Source organism: Lycium ferocissimum, chromosome 5, assembly GCF_029784015.1.
Source record: "Lycium ferocissimum isolate CSIRO_LF1 chromosome 5, AGI_CSIRO_Lferr_CH_V1, whole genome shotgun sequence".
NCBI lineage: Eukaryota > Viridiplantae > Streptophyta > Magnoliopsida > Solanales > Solanaceae > Lycium > Lycium ferocissimum.
Window position 1 is genome coordinate 49,312,809 of NC_081346.1, and position 16,406 is coordinate 49,329,214.

At 37.5% G+C, this 16,406-nt stretch overlaps 1 long non-coding RNA gene across 1 annotated transcript; it reads right to left on the reverse strand.

Annotated features, from left to right (window-relative positions):
• Window positions 1-4,342: 4,342 nt before the first annotated feature.
• On the reverse strand, window positions 4,343-13,635 carry LOC132058402 (uncharacterized). The gene is made up of 3 exons (XR_009415295.1): window positions 13,585-13,635; window positions 12,990-13,038; window positions 4,343-4,619 (listed from the first exon to the last, which is right to left on the reverse strand). It is a non-coding gene; the product is annotated as an uncharacterized LOC132058402 (long non-coding RNA).
• Between the last annotated feature and the right edge of the window lie 2,771 nt (window positions 13,636-16,406).

Genomic DNA, 16,406 nt, shown 5'->3' on the forward strand with positions numbered 1-16,406 from the left:
TCGGTGTACCCGATCCTCCATCTCAACTACAATTGTGGGAGCATAATTGGCTAGTGAATTAAAAAGAATATTGTACTCCTGAACACTCATATTCCCCTGGTGTAAATTCAAAACCCAATCAACTCGAGCCTTTCGGGCCTCTACTGGCAAATAGTGCCGAAGAAAAGCCTCTGTGAACTCCTGCCATATTGTTAGAGGTGCATTAGCCCCTCTAGACGACACCCAGGTCTCATACCACTGAACAGTAACATCTCGCAACCGGTACGAAGCCAATTCTACTGACTCAGTGTCAGAAGCATGCATTACCCGCAATGTCCCCATTATCCGATCTATAAAATTTTGTGAGTCCTCATCTGGTTTCGATCCAAAGAATTTAGGAGGGCCCAAATTGATAAAGTCTCGAACCTCGGCACCAATGCCCTTATCACCATAATCCGCACTCCGTACACCGACGCCGGGCTCCGAGCAGCCACCAACCGAGTCAACAACCGAATAGACTCGCATCTCCGGCCTCGATGCATCAGAAGCGGAACTAGGGTACCGTAGCTATATAGCCTCTGGGATCCTCCGGAATAGAAGGGCTCTAAAAAGACTAAGATGGGGCCTCGCTCTTAGACTCACCTGGGCCCGCAACTACTGGTGGCACCCGACTGGTACTCTCATCTGTCATAGCCTTGCCTCTCTAGCTGGCTGAAGCTCTCCTCGTCACAGGCATTACTGAAATCACAATACGTTATTAGAAAAGAAATCCTGATAGCACGGCTCTATTGTACGATCTAAGATGGAAAAGAAAGACAATCTTCCTAAATACCCTACAGCCTCCAGTTGATAAGTGTAGTGCACAACACACCATAAACAAGACTCTGCTAAACACGGCTTGTAGATAATCCTAGGATGCAAATGCTTTAATACCAAGTTTGTCGCGACCCAAACTGGAGGGTCATAATGGGCACCCATGCCCTACCTGCCGATATAATCGCTAAACATACTTTCCTATCATGATCATAAATAAGAGTGGACCTCGGTGTCATTAGATGAAAATCTACTAAATCAAATAAGAAATATGCTGAAAAAAGGATAATCCCAAGAAGATATACTATACAACTATGCTGGACAAAACTATGCAAGCCGACAAGGCAGCCGACAAAGCCGTCATGAAATACAATGCAGCTAAACTTAGGTCGAAGGGCCATACAATGTCTAACTAATCCATGACTGTCTATATGTACACAAAAGAATAACGTACCAAAAAACACAACATCAAATCCGGAACAAGAAGAGTGCTCCAATATCACCGACCAAGAACTATAGTGCGCATCGTCAACTGTCGACCGTACCAGGCATGAAATGCAACGCCCCTAGGAAAGGGACGTCAGTACGGATAGAGTACTGAGTATATAAGGCATGAAAGTAACATGAAAGAGACATAAGAGAACATAGGATGAAATGAGTGCAACCTGTATGTCTGAACTGTCTCTGTGGGCCAATGATATACATAAATACTGTGCATGCATAAGAGTCACACACACACACACACACACATATATATATATACACATATTTATGCGTATATAACGCCTGTAAAGCCCCTGTGGGCATCCTATCGTATCATATCGGCCTATGTAGGCATCATCATCATCATGTGACCAGCCGATAAGGTGGTAGTGCGTATATAACGTCATCACCTTCCCCATACCCCATACATATATATAATACATAATATACGCGTATATAATGTATGAGGGTCATAGGTTTGTACATATATATATATATATATATATATATATATATATATATATATATATAAATGAAATGCAATGCATAAACATGATAAGAGTACATTCTAAATCTGTCAGAGTGACATAAGGTCGTTACACCTCCGAACATCATGATGAGTTAGCATTTTCATTAACAAGTGACTCTATAAATCATACTGAATTTGAAGGAAAACTTACTAAGAATAACATTTTAGATCATGAATCAACATGGAACATCCCTAGCTACTAAGAATAGAGTCATTATGGAATAGTGTTACGTCTACGTTCTGTTCATAAGGATCATGCCTAAAAGAAGGAAAGTTAGCCTTAACATACCTCAAGTCGTCCAAGTAATCCAAAAATGAGCTTATCACAATTAGAGTGCTAATCCTATAACAAAGGAATACATATACAACTTAGATGGAGCTAGGATATCATGTATATCAATGATAACTCGATTTTAAAGTGAAACGGGCAGCATTTCCCCCTATTTCTTAATCATTACCACAAAGCCCACAACCAACAATCAACATAACAACCTCATATGATATTCTTTAAACTCATATTCACAACATTTAAAGATCTACAATTGAGCAGCCCGATATACGCTTGTATACAACACTTCCTTCTTCCAAATACACCAAATATAACAATCTCAACACATTCTCAACATTAACTATAATCCCTATAACAAGATTTTTGCTCAAAACACACTACCAATCATGGCTCAAGCTAGATTACAATTCAAAATAACATCAAGTTCATGTTTGAACCTTTTCTCCAATTTCTTCCTCTCAAATCCCAACATAACTATCACATAGACTCATAAACATAGAAATACGATGAAATCTTACCTCAAGAACTCAAAAAGACTTCAATTCCAAGATTATTTCCCCTTGAAGTATCCTCCAAAGCTTCTACAAGAAAAAGAGACAAGCTTCAACAATACTTTGAAAACCCTAGGCACTTGATTCTCACTTTGATCTTTGATTTATTTTTATTATATTTTTTTGCTTGGGGCAGTGATTGAATATGATGGGAGAGGGTTCTAGATATTTTACGAACTTGGGTTTGGGTTAAAATTACTTAAGAATGCGGGGAGGTCGTAATATATAAAAATAGAAAAATCCACCGCCATAGAGATACGGTCTGTATGTATTAGTCGTATAAAATTTTACGGCCAATATACTGGCCGTATAATTTTATACGGACCATATAATGGTCCGTATTTCACCACCTCAAAATCTACCTTCTCTGTTAAGCTTTCAAATCCTTAAATTCGACCAGTATTTCAAGATGCGATCCTTATCCCAAATATACAATCCGTATAGAATAACTTCAGAATGAAACTTATCGAAATGTATTCTTTCAATCCACTTATTCTCTAATCCTTCCTTAACTTACCGAACATGAACTTGAACCCTTATAAACATAAGATAGGCATGTCTATCCTCGTATAACCTCGGAGACAGCCCCGGTGTGCAAGACTATGGAAACTAACATACGACAAATCTCAACGTATAAAACTACGAGGTGTAACAGAAGATGACCAGGGTTTTGCAAATTCAGATGGAGAAATAGAGGTGGAGACTAGGCTGAGAGGAAACATGGGGTTTTATGGAAACAGGGATGACCTTTTAATTTTTAGAATATATTTAATACTAGTATATTTATTTGGTGACTGGGTATTGAGAAAACAAAATGTTTATTTAATTCTTTGTCACGACCCAAATCACTGATCATGCGGGCACCTATCCTTTTCCTGTTACACCTCAGAAATTTTCACATTGTTCATATCATAAGTAAACTAATATTAGTCCGGGGAAGCCATGAAACCCCTACAAGTCTAAGGGAGGTATTAAACAAGTGTTAAGCATGTACCAAAAGGTTTCGGGGTTAAATGATCAAAGATATTACAACCCGTACTTTCGGGTAAAACTAGGAGTGATTAATATGTTAAGGAGGTCATGATTTGAGGTATTTGAATCATATAATATTTGTATGTTAAGTTTTGAAGTCAAGTAAGTTGTAAAACGAAAGTCGGCAAAAGTTATTGCAAGTAACGTTCATATTTTTCCTGAAATTTTGGTCTAATGTGACTAAAGCTTTTCTCCCAATGTACTTTGTGTTACAGGGTGTTACAACCACCAAATTAAATATCTACAAGTCTAGTTTCCAACGCATTTAACCGTTCATCAATACGACGTTGGAGTTGAGAGAAATTCGCGTTTTCGCGAGACAGCGCAGGCAGCCCCTTTTGGGACCCACTATGCAGTGGCCGACTGTCACGACCCAATCCCGTAGGCTGTGACTAGTGCCCGAGCTGGACACTCATATACATATCCGTTAGACATAATCAAACTGAAGCTAAACATAATAAAGAAGCTTTGTGAAAACATACGTCATCTTAAAACGTCACATACATATATCATGGTAACCTGTCTCCTGAGGAGTCACAACCAATCAAAAGATATCATAATACACGAGCCGACAAGGCTGTCACAACGTACGCGAACATCCCCAAACATATACGCAAGCCGACAAGGCTGCCACTACATACAACATCCCACATTATATATATACGCAAGCCGACAAGGCTGCCACTACATACGGGAACGTCCCAAAATAAGTCATATAGACACAGCTGAACAACATCTATATACAACCCACACATATGTCTACAGACCTCTAAGAGTATCAACAATGACATATGACGGGACAGGGCCCCGCCGTACCCCTGGATAAACATATACATATATCAAAAGATCTGTGCCAAAAGTCTAGGCTCCGGAACAACGGAGCACTCCAAGACAGCTGAGTAGAAGTCCTAAGCTGGAGGATCACCAAATCGAGTATCTGTACCTGCGGGCATGAAACGCAGCCCCTCGAAGAAAGGGGGTCAGTACGAAATATGTACTGAGTATATAAAGCATGAAATACATTAAGGAAAATTATAACTGAAGTAGAGATTCCGAGAGACAAGTATGATAATCAAGAAATCACCGTGCCTTATAAAACAAGTCATGCATGCCTTGTGAAATGAAATCATGCATAATATCATTATCATATACCATACCCGGCCCATTATGGGACTCGGTGAATAAAGTCGTGTACACGTATACCATACCCGGCCCATCATGGGACTCGGTGCCATAATCATATCATCGTATCATCATAGCATCATATACCGTACCTGGCCCTCTAATGAGAGACTCGGTGAACAATGCAGTGAAACTGTGCACGAATACATACCCGGCCCGGGACACGGTGAAAGATGTAGTAACAGTATGCACGAGCAGAGTAGTGAGCAACTATATGCAATTTAAATCATCATCTGAGACTCAATAGAATAAGTAGAATAAACTTGCACTTGAGTATCAAGGCGATAGTCATATTAAGTACTCTTTGAATGTCACTATGAACTATATCAAATAGAGCCTCAGGAATCATAGACATGTATCGAGATAATGCGAAACAGCTTATGGAAGTCAAGGACATTAGTCATTGTAGAGTCTTTAAGAATAGGAACTTTTACGTACCAACTATTATCCAATGTATAGAAGACTCGAGGGGCAAGAGTTCAATTACCTTAAGAATTCTAACATCAAGAAGTGAATAAGAATCATGAATCACACTCGAAACTTATGAATAGAATTACCCCAAAGCTCATATCATATGTCACCTATATCTAAGACATGCCAAAAGAAAGAAGGGATAGCTTTACATACCTTGTGGCTTCTCAAGTTAACCATAACTTAGGTCTCGGGCTTCACCAATCTACAAATAATACCAAATATGCCAATAATTAAATTAAGGCACTCTTTCAAATCAATCCTTAATTACTTAGGAATCTAACAATATTCGGGCAGCATCTTTCCTAAAAATGTAGTAATCCTCGTGATTCCAACTTAGCCAAAATATCAATCGCAATACCAACAACACTATCAACAAATACATATCCAAATAGAATCAAATCCATTCTTAAATCACTTCCTAAACCGTCCAATATACCTTCGTATATCAACGCTTGTATACGCTTCTTTATTTTCGTATGTACATAGTATAATGGCAACAAAAACAACAGCAACTACAACTATAACCAATCCCCATAATATTCCGGCCCACAAAGTAACTTATAACAATTATCAAATAATAGCCCACAATTACAATATCAACTCAATAAACATGTCGTAGTCATAACGTCGTTTCCACCATTCTAATCCGTCAAGAAATAATTTCTCGCTATTAACTCCATATTTCTTATCCCACAATTTGCTATGACCCTTACGAAATTAAATATATCTAGTAGAGGAAAACTCGTACCTTATGTGCGAAGAAATATTCTTCTCCCACCTTACTTCACTTCCAAGAAAAGCCCGGATTTAATAACGCGACAAAATAGAGCAACAAAGTCGAAATGGTGAACAAAACCCGTAACAAAATTAAATAACACCGTTGCTTTGTTTGGAAGGACAATCTGCTGCTATATTAGGAAAGAAAATACTACTACATTTTTATTTTGGAGTAAAATTTATTCTTTTGGAAGGAAAGTTACGTTGCTGCCATGTTGATCATAGTACACAACATTGAGCTAAGTGAATAGGGGTCTCACATATAGTAGTACACGTTTTTCTTTTGGATCTGAATGAAATGAAACCCAATTCTCTTCATCATTCCTTATCCGTGGGCCCAACTACCTTTTCCATGAATTACTACTTTGGAAACTCATCCGAATGCTTCCACTTGTACATCATGTCAATGAGTCATATTTTCTTTTTTCTTGGCATGGCCCCACGTGGCCACATTAGGATAGTCTTTATCCTTTTTGATAATTATGTGGTAGATTAATAAATTGCTACCCACTCACAATCCAACACTCGGCAATTTAACCGCATAATTAATTTCTTGATCTCAGTTCACTTTAATAACAATTATTTTTAATACACTTCATATACTCATTGTCATGATTATGTGATATAGCACTAGTCCATAGTCCCTTTTGGTACACATCAAATATTATTTTCAATCATCGTCGTCATACTTTTTCGTCTTAAATAATTTTGGGACTTTATTCCTTGTATACACCGAGCTCTTGATTTTTATCCTTGGATATGATCGAATTCTCCAATGCTCGAGTAAATTTGCTCATGTTGGACGATTAAATTTTTTTTGTCCAAAAATACGGGATATTATAGCTTGGACCGTATTCCATTCAAATAAATTTCGAACCTCGACGAAACTTATTTTCTTCGATTGGTTTAACTTCAAATCCTTACGATACATGTGTACCATCACTTTAATCACCTATAAGCTTGGGGAATAACCTCGTGTCCGTTACTAATATCATTTACTCGCACACTTTCCGACGCACGAAAACACGGGATGTAACATCCTTCCCCCCTTTAGAACATTCGTCCTCGAATGTTAAACTAGTCCCATAAGGTCTTATAAAAATTATGGTGATCTTTATTGCTATAACATATAGTCTCATCTACCAATCAATATATCGGTGAGGAATTTAAATTGTCTCGTAGGCATAGAAACAAGTAAGGATACTTATTCTTCATCTCCTTTTCGAATTTCCCAAAGATCTCTTAACGTTATTATTTCGCCACAACATCTTAATGAAAGCCACGTCCCTAGTACGCAACTTTATCACTTGATGATCAAGTATAACTATAGGTTACTCCTTAAGTTTGGGTTTATCTTTCCGTGGACACCATCCACGGGGAATACTCTAGAAGGGTCACCTTTCCATTTGCGAAGCGTTGACACATGAAAGACTAGATGTGCTTCGCCTCCAAATCGGATGGTAGGTCCAACTCATAGGCAACCTTGCCTGCCCAACAAATAATCTGACGAGGCCCAATATACCTCGGGTTAAGCTTCCCTCTCTTACCGAATCTCATTACACTATTCATGGGTGACACTTTCAAGAATACCCAATCACCAACCTGGAACTCTAAGTGTCGACGTCGATTATCTGCATATGACTTCGTCGACTTAGTCTACTAATAACCTCTTTCCCGAATAAGCTTCACCTTATCAATACTTCTTTCGAATCATATCGGGCTTATTAATTTAGTCTCACCAACATCGAACCAACCAATAGGTGACCTAGTAGTCCCTTCCGGAAGTATAATGGCCTTGATTTTGTCCGTTATTATCCACAATAACCCATATTCGGAATCTTGACCTCATGTATTACTTCTCGACTTCTTTAAAAGATTTTAACTGTCACTCTACTTTTTAGCTCTTTAATCTCAATCCTTAGAGTTGGTTATCAAGTAGCGCTGGAGTTCCCTCATATAATAACTTTACACAGCTGCTCTATCCCAATCTATCATTAATCGGTATAATTCCGAATTTTTTTGATTTTGACATATAAATTCACTATCTTCTAGTAATGTGGCTACCCCGATCGTCTCGCTTAAACCATTTATAATTTCCTTAACCCAACTTGTAACACTCTAGGCACATTATCTCGTGTCATTTCTTTATCTTTAATTCAAACTCTTCTATTGCCTCTTTACTCAGATCTTGCTCTTAGTTCTCCTATCACGCGCCCTATTGCAATCTTTACAAGAATATGCGTAGATGCCTAAATTAGCCCAAGAAATACCTTAGCGTCGTCTCACTAGTCTTCATGCTTTACCTTGCCTTCTCCTCTCTTATCTTACAATCGGTATCGGGATAAACCTTCGACTCAACCATGACCATGTCCTATTTGCCCTTAGTATTAATTCTATCTCGGTAATTTAGCTTAAACCATCTTTACATCTTTCCTTAATGTACCTAAAATATCACAACTGCATTTTCACTACTAAATCCTTACTCTTCTTATCAAGTACTCACTTGGTCTCACTCTTAGCATACAAATATTCGTAGGTTGCATAACTATTCTCGTACCACTTATATAAAGTATATCAATCTTAGTCATAGTCTTTCCTTCTCCCGGTTCATTTGTTTACATATCTCCTCCGTACTAAAATTCGCTCGTAGCCTATCTTGTCATACTCCTTTCCCTTCCTTTATTCACCTTTTGATTTTCTCACTTCCTACTATAGGAGATTTTCTATTCCTTCTCCTTTGTTACTTATAAGTCGCAATATCATTAGCGAACAACTCTATTGCCAACATCTTAGCCTCTAATCCAGCATAGCATTGCCATATCCTTTACAATATCTCTAAAGTTACTCGTTACCATTCTCTTATCGTATTCTTTCTTTTTTATACAAGCACCCACTTTCTAATGTCATATTATTTAAGATCTTTACAAAAATTTCTCAACACCTTGCCTCAAATACCATCCCGACTTCTATCCATTAATTCTTTTGGCTTTCAAATCTTACTAACTTTGTTTCAGCAAGGGATCTCACTTGAAGTTTAAGCATCCCTATCAAATATATTGCAGTGTCAATGGTTTCCATCTTACACTTGCATTTCTCTTACCCGCTTCCCCACTTAAGGGTGTACTTATACCATTATCTGTTTATATTCTGCTCTATGTCCCTATTTCCAATCTTAAATTCATCCGATCCCTTTTTCCAATTCACTTGGTATACTGTACCATATCCATGTCTTTTCCTTATAATTTATAACTTTGATTATCCACGTACGAAACCTTAACAAAAGTCCCGAAGCGACGAGAACCTTTCTATATATAGTACAAAATCTCGTCTAATGATCTTCACTCAAGTAATGCGACCAATGTAGCAACTCATCCAAGGCCACATTCCACTTACTCCAATCAATAATTAATTAGTACTTGTAGTCGTTCCAAATTCTCAATTAGATAGCATCTATATTCTGATGATAAGTGTCCAAAGTCCTCTTGTAACATTATCTTTATCCCAACCTATATCATCTGTTTCCTTTAATAAATTTACAATACATCATTTTGTTCAAGCCTACCGTCTTTGTCCTTTAAGGATTCCACTATTTTCGAGGTGAAGTCGTGTACACGCAGTACTCCTTTATGCCTTATGCCCTTTTACCCTTGTTGTGTGCTCAGTACTGACTTTTAACTTACTCAAAATCATATCAAGTTCATCTTAATGATAGTCTTATCTTATCACCTTGTCGTCGTACTACACCTTTAAGTCCGTAGCTATATATTTTCCTTTTATTTTACACTCGTAATTCATTTATTACGCCTATTACGCCTATCTTGTTCCCTTTAGAATTCCCTTATCATTTCTCCCGTCTATGTCTATCTTTCATTCTGTGCACGAGGAATCTTATGCTACCTCTGTATCCTTCGAAAAACATCACTTCTGCACAACCCCTTTCTCATTTTCAAAACGTATTTTGTTCATCCCTATTTGTTCTTATCATATCAGTCATTTTCTAGTACTCATTCTATCTCGTTGCTCATCTTTCTATAGCTTGGTCTTTCATAGCTCCGTCACTTATTTTACTCGTGTCCTCGGCTATACCTGTCATAACCTATTACTGCACTATTATCTCGCTTTCTTCTTATTTCTTTCTTAGAATTACTCTTTCTTTTCTTATACTCGCTATCATTTCCATTATCATATAACCTTTATTCTAAACTTTCCCTACAGAAGAACTTTATAAGTCTTTCTTATCCGTTCTATAGCTCGCTTTTCGCCTTTATATTTAGTCACATAGATCACGTCATATCTTTTAGTCACTTCCTCACTAGGCTTTACTTATTTTCATAACAATCCTCATTATATTCACATTATATCTGTTCGTATTCGATCCCGTAAAACTTCTTAACCTTATTCACGATTCTTATTATGGGTTAATAATGGAATAAGCGTACTTAACCTTTTACCTTCCCTGGTCAATCTTATCCTTAATATCTCACAAGTTGTCTTATCAATACATTCATATCCGTCACAATTCTTTTTCCTCTGTACTCTTGTCTTAATCATACTATTACTTCTTTTAACTATAAACTCATCATAATTTATCCCTGCTTATCAATTCAGTCGGTGCCTTAATATAACACTCTATCAAGATCTGCCAGCCTTTTCTAAATCATCTCTTAGTACCACAAGCCCTTTTCAAATTCTTTTTACCATATCGATATCGACCTCCTAATTACTATTACCATCAATTCAGCAATTAACTTATTTCTCGAGGTCAGCCATACTCGCAACTTAGTCAAATCCTATCATTACTATTGGCACGACCTTTCAAGACATATTACAAACCTATATCTCATTCTCTTTTTATTTCTAGGAAAATTTTGGCAGAGTTTCCTCTCGTATTTCTTACTATCTCAAAACTCCGCACGCAGAAATACCAACAATGCCTCACGGGGCCAACATATATATATATATATATATATCATATCACACACACACAGGGCTCCCAATATCAACAACAGTATGAAAATGATGAACTTATCTCGTATGTCCAACTTAAACTGCACCTGTTACACTTTCCTGTTTACTTTCCTTTTCAATCTTCAACTCTACCTTTCAATCGTACTTCAAATACCTTGCCCGACATACATCTTTCGTACCGTTGCTTACCCGCGTACTCTTGTAACTTCCAATATCATCAGTCGCTTTCTTTTGTCGATGTCGTTCTTCTGCTGAAATCAAAGGTTAGTATAAGGAATCTCATTTCCTATGACTTGGCTCTATCGTACGATCTTAGATATGAAAGAAAGGTAACATCCTAAATGTCCTGTAGCTTCCTGTTTATAGATGTGGTGCACAACACACCGATAAACAAGACTCTACTAGACACGGTCTGTAGACACTCCGAGGATGAACCGCTCTGATACCACTTTTGTCACGACCCAACCCCGTATGCCGTGACTAGTGCCCGAGCTGGACACTCGTATACATATCCGTTAGACATAATCAAACTGAAGCTAAACATAATAAAGAAGCTTTGTGAAAACATACGTCATCTTAAAACGTCACATACATATATCATGGTAACCTGTCTCCGAGGAGTCACAACCAATCAAAAGATATCATAATACACGAGCCGACAAGGTGCCACACAACGTACGCGAACATCCCCAAACATATATGCAAGCCGACAAGGCTGCCACTACATACAACATCCCAAAATATATATACGCAAGCCGACAAGGCTGCCACTACATACGGGAACGTCCCAAAATAAGTCATATAGACACAGCTGAACAACATCTATATACAACCCACACATATGTCTACAGACCTCTAAGAGTATCAATAGTGACATATGACGGGACAGGGCCCCGCCGTACCCCTGGATAAATATATACATATATCAAAAGATCTGTGCCAAAAGTCTAGGCTCCGGAACAACGGAGCACTCCAAGACACCGAGTAGAAGTCTTAAGTGGAGGATCACCAAATCGAGTATGTACCGCGGGCATTAAACGCCCCCCCCCCCCCCCCCCCCCCCCGAAGAAAGGGGTCAAGACGAAATATGTACTGAGTATATAAAGCATAAAATACAATAGGAAGATCATAAGCGAAGTAAAGATTCCATGAGACAAGTATGATAATCAAGAAATCACCGTACTCGTGCCTTGTGAAATGAAATCATGCATATCATTATCATATACCATACCCGGCCCATTATGTGAATAGTCATATCATCATACTCGGTGAATAAAATCATATACATCATATACCATACCCGGCCCATTATGGGACTCGGTGAATAATCATATCATCATATCATCATATCATCGTATCATCATATCATCATATACCGTACCGGCCCTCTAGTGAGGGACTCGGTGAACAATGTAGTAAACCGTGCGTGATAACATACCCGGCCGGGACACGGTGAAAGATGTACAACAGTATGCACGAGCAGAGTAGTGAGCAACTATACGCAAATTAAATCATCATCTGAGACTCAATAGAATAAGTAGAATAATCTTGCACTTGGGTATCAAAGCGGTAGTCATATTAAGTACTCTTTGAATGTCACTATGAACTATATCAAATAGAGCCTAAGGAATCATAGACATGTATCAAGATAATGCGAAGCAGCTTATGGAAGTCAAGGACATTAGTCATTATAGAACCTTTTAAGAATAGGAACTTTTACATCCGACTACTATCCAACATATAGAAGACTCGAGGGGCAATAGCTCAATTACCTTAAGAGTTCTAACATCAAGAAGTGAATAAGAATCATGAATCACACTCGGAACTTATGAATAGAATTACCCCAAAGCTCATATCATACGTCACTTATATCTAAGACATGCCAAAAGAAAGAAGGGATAGCTTTACATACCTTGTCGCTTCTCAAGTTAACCATAACTTAGGTCTCGGGCTTCACCAATCTACAAATAATACCAAATATGCCAATAATTAAATTAAGACACTCTTTCAAATCAATCCTTAATTACTTAGGAATCTAACAATATTCGGGCAGCATCTTTCCTAAAAATGTAGTAATCCTCGTGATTCCAACTTAGCCAAAATATCAATCGCAATACCAACAACACTATCAACAAATACATATCCAAATAGAATCAAATCCATTCTTAAATCACTTCCTAAACCGTCCAATATACCTTCGTATATCAACGCTTGTATACGCTTCTTTATTTTCGTATATACATAGTATAATGGCAACAAAAACAACAGCAACTACAACTATAACCAATCCCCATAATATTCCGGCCCACAAAGTAACTTATAACAATTATCAAATAATAGCCCACAATTACAATATCAACTCAATAAACGTATCGTAGTCATAACGTCGTTTCCACCATTCTAATCCGTCAAGAAATAATTTCTCGCTATTAACTCCATATTTCTTATCCCACAATTTGCTATGACCCATATGAAATTAAATATATCTAGTAGAGGAAAACTCATACCTTATGTGCGAAGAAATATTCTTCTCCCACCTTACTTCACTTCCAAGAAAAGCCCGGATTTAATAACGCGACAAAATAGAGCAACAAAGTCGAAATGGTGAACAAAACCCGTAACAAAATTAAATAACACCGTTGCTTTGTTTGGAAGGACAATGTTTGCTATATTAGGAAAGAAAATACTACTACATTTTTATTTTGGAGTAAAAATTATTCTTTTGGAATGAAAGTTACGTTGCTGCCATGTTCAATATAGCACACGATATTGAGCTAAGTGAATAGGAGTCTCACATATAAGTACACGTTTTTTTTTTTGGATCTGAAATGAAATGAAGACTCAATTGTTTTCATCATTCCTTAACCGTGGGACCCAACTACCTTTTCCATTTACTACTACATTGGAAAGTCATCCGAATGCTTCCACTTGTACATCATGTCAATGAGTCATATTTTCTTTTTTCTTGGCATGGCCCCACGTGGCCACATTAGGATAGTCTTTATCCTTTTTGATCTGGTAGATTAATAAATTGCTACCCACTCACAATCCAACACTCGGCAATTTAACCGCATAATTAATTTCTTGATCTCAATTCACTTTAATAACAATTATTTTTAATACACTTCATATACTCATTGCCATGATTATGTGATATAGCTTTAGTCCATAGTCCCTTTTATACACATAAAATATTATTTTCAATCATCGTCGTCATACTTTTTCGTCTTAAATAATTTTGGGACTTTATTCCTTGTATACACCGAGCTCTTGATTTTTATCCTTGGATATGATCGAATTCTCCGGGCTCGGGTAAATTTGCTCATGTTGGACGATTAAATTTTTTTTGTCCAAAAATACGGGATATTATAGCTTGGACCGTATTCCATTCAAATAAATTTCGAACCTCGACGAAACTTATTTTCTTCGATTGGTTTAACTTCAAATCCTTACGATACATGTGTACCATCACTTTAATCACCTATAAGCTTGGGGAATAACCTCGTGTCCGTTACTAGTATCATTTGCTCGCACACTTTCCGACGCACGAAAACATGGGATGTAACACCGACCTTTGACGTATTAAAAAGTGTTTGAGGGGTCATTTTTTATCATTTATCACCCCAATTTCGTCCACACACTCCCTAAAACTCTCTCTACCAGTTCTTGAAGTTTTGAAGGTGAAACTACATGTTTTCATCCTAATCCAACAGCAAAGGTTGGCAAAGGTTAAGAATAACACCTCTATGGTGTTGTGGTGTGATTAAGGATTGTTGTGAGCTAAACCAAGCTAGGGTTTCGAGTTGAAGTTGCTGTCAAAGGTAAGTTTAAAATGTTTTTGGTTATTTTTAAGGTTATATTAGTGTTGGTAGTATTGTTGGAGTAGAAGAATATAAGTTATAACTTGGAAAAGCTATGGAATGTTGTTATTCTTGTGGATTGTTTTTAGAAGCATGTTTATGAAATTTTTATGGATGGAAATTAAGGAATATAATTCGATTATGTCATGGTCATTGTTATACATGTTTATGTTGTTATGAGGGAAAGTGATGGATGGAAATGAGTACAAACTTGAGGTAAAAGTAGAGACGTAAAGCGTTATATATCGGACTGTTTTGGAATAAGTTTCTGGGTTGATTCTTGGCCTGATTTGGCTATGGTAGCTAAGATGTGTATTGTTGATGTTGTTCTTGTTGTTTTGGGTTGTATTGAGCTTGCCTGGAACTAGATATTATAGGGGAAATGTTGCCCCAATTTATGCAAGTCATCTACTAGCTTAAGAATTGATTGAAAGATCTTTCATGGCTTAACTATGGTTCTGGTTGCCTTGTTTTAGATTGGCGAACTTGGAGGACGTATGTTGAAGTACTAACTTTAAGTGGCTAAGGTATGTTAAGGTTGTTCTCCTCCTTCTTTTGGCATGATCAAGATGAAACAAACATAAACGAACCTCATTCATAATGACTCTACTCTTAGACATGTTAGCAGCTTATGTTATTGACTTCCTTATGATGATATTAGTCATGTCTCATGTTCACGAATCTTCCAGCGTATATATGTTGATGATGTAGTTACATAATAATAATCAGAGGTGCAATGATCTTACATCACTCTGATAGATTCAGACATCTTGTTATCATTCATGCATTATGTATATATATGTATATATTTTATGACATCGTTTTAAGGCTATAAGTATGGGTAGGGCACCTATTGTGCACACCACTGCAATTGGGTATGCTATGATGATGATGATAGCCCTAAAGAGCAACTTAATGATGATAATGCAGCCCCACAGTGCTGCTTATATATATGTATATGTTTTAAAAGAAAGCAAACATGTCATACGCCCTCAGAGGCATTCAAATGTACAGGTTGACTCTCTTTTATCTCAGGCTACCTTCATGTCTTTATTATGTTGCTTCTCATGCCTTACATACTCGGTACATTATTTCTACTGGCGTCCTTTTGTTTGTGGACATTTCGTTTCATGCCCTCAAATCTTGAGATACAGGTTGATGGCCCACTCAGTAGAATATCAGCTCAGCAGACAGTGTTGTTACATTCCACTTGTTCTGGAGTTGCCTTGTGAGTCAGTATGGTTCTATGTATGCATATGTATGGATATGGCGAGGCTCTGTCCCGACCATGTTATGTCGTGTACTCCAATAGAGGCTTGTAGACAATTATGTACAGTCAAATGTTTTATGGCCTTGTCAGCTTTTGTACTATTACATAGATGTATATGACAGCCTTGTCGGCCCGTGCAGTATATCCAGCTTATTATGCAGTTATGTCCCTATGGACTTGTGTTATTTCAGTCTATTAC